This window comes from Camelina sativa, chromosome 2, assembly GCF_000633955.1.
Source record: "Camelina sativa cultivar DH55 chromosome 2, Cs, whole genome shotgun sequence".
Taxonomy (NCBI): Eukaryota; Viridiplantae; Streptophyta; class Magnoliopsida; order Brassicales; family Brassicaceae; genus Camelina; species Camelina sativa.
In genome coordinates, this window is record NC_025686.1 from 8,835,292 (window position 1) to 8,837,088 (window position 1,797).

Here is a 1,797-nt window from a genome sequence, read left to right on the forward strand (position 1 = left end):
ATCGCATTAACAATGGTCGAGCTATCAATTGTATTCGTTTAATGAAGGATTCAGCTAATCCGTTTTGTGTATGTACATGTGCCACAGGATGTTCCACACTCACCCCCATGGACATACAGTAATCATTAAACGCTTGGGATGTAAATTCACCAGCATTATCTAGACGTATAGTCTTAAGTGGAAAGTCTGGAAAATGTGCTCTTAATCGAATGATTTGAGCTAAGAGCTTAGCAAATGCTAAGTTTCTCGTGGATAACAAGCATACGTGGGACCATCTGGTTGATGCATCTATCATCACCATGAAATATCGAAATGTCCCACTAGGTGGGTGTATCGGCCCACATATGTCACCTTGTATCCTTTCCAGAAAATGTAAAGTCTCTCTTGTGACTTTTACTGGTGAAGGTCTTACAATAAGTTTCCCTTGTGCAAATGCCACACAAGTGAGATTCTTAGGGAGAACTTTTCTTTCTTTAAGGTTGTGCCCTTTTGAACTCTTTATCAATTTACGCATCATGTTAGTTCCCGGATGGCCAAGCCGGTCATGCCATAAAGTGAAACTTTCTTTGTATATTTTGTGCTTAGCCAAGTTGGCTTCTATCATGTTAATCTTAGCATGGTATAGACCAGAGGCTAAGGCAGGTATAGTCTCTAGGATCTTCTTTTGTCCTTTCACATTTTCTGTAATGTAGAGGAACTCTTTAGATCCTTCACCCTTGGTTTCAATATGATAACCATTTGACCTTATGTCTTTAAAGCTCAATAAGCTTCTCTTAGAGCTGGGTGAGTATAAAGCATCACATAACTCAATATGAGTTCCGTTAGGTAACAATATGTGTGCTTGGCTGTAGCCTTCTATAAGGTTTGCTATACCCGCAATTGTATTAACATTTGCACTTTTCATTATAAGATTTATGAAATATCTCTTATCTTTTAGTATGGTGTGGCTGGAGCCACTATCCACTACTAGTTCACTCATGTCCTCGGCCATGTCTATAAATAGGACAAGAATTTCGGATTTTAATAGAACAATTTATAATAAAATCCATTGAATTTAAATCAAAGCAATTATCCATTACATTAAAAGGAAATTAAATCATAAAGCATAGAAAATAAACCAAAATAAATTCGAAATTCATTCAACATCTTTGTGGCAGTCGGAAGTCTCATGCTTGGCCTTGGATTCTACCTTGTAGCTCCTTGATATCTATCAAGGAGATGAGTAGGTGTTCGGCAATACTTAGCCCAATGATTAAACATACCACATCTCTTGCAAGCCGGTTTTGCTAAGGACCGTGGCTTAAAGGGCCTATAGGCCTTACCTCCACGGCCATGGCCTCTTGTGCTATAAGCATTTAAACGGCTGCTATGGTAGTATCTACGACCAACATATCTTCTGCCACCACGACCATATTGGCCATAGTGTCTTTTTCTGTAGATATAGTTGGTCTCATCAGGTTCTTTAGGTAAATCAGCCTTGGGTGCCTCTGGTAATGGGGCTGTTTTCATTTTCAGCCTGTTACCCTGCTCAGCCAGCAGTAGACATGGGATGAGAGCTCCATAGGTCTGAAACCCTCTTTCACGGTACAAACGTTGAAGTATCATATTGTCGGCGTGAAAGGTAGAGATGGTCTTCTCTAGGAGTTCATCCTCAGTTACCTCAGTACCACACAACCTTAGGATAGAGACAATCCTAAAAAGCTCTGAGTTATACTCACCCACGGTTTTGAAATCGTGGATCCTAAGGTTTTCCCATTCCAATCGAATCTTTGGGAGGAGTACCATTTTCTGGTATCC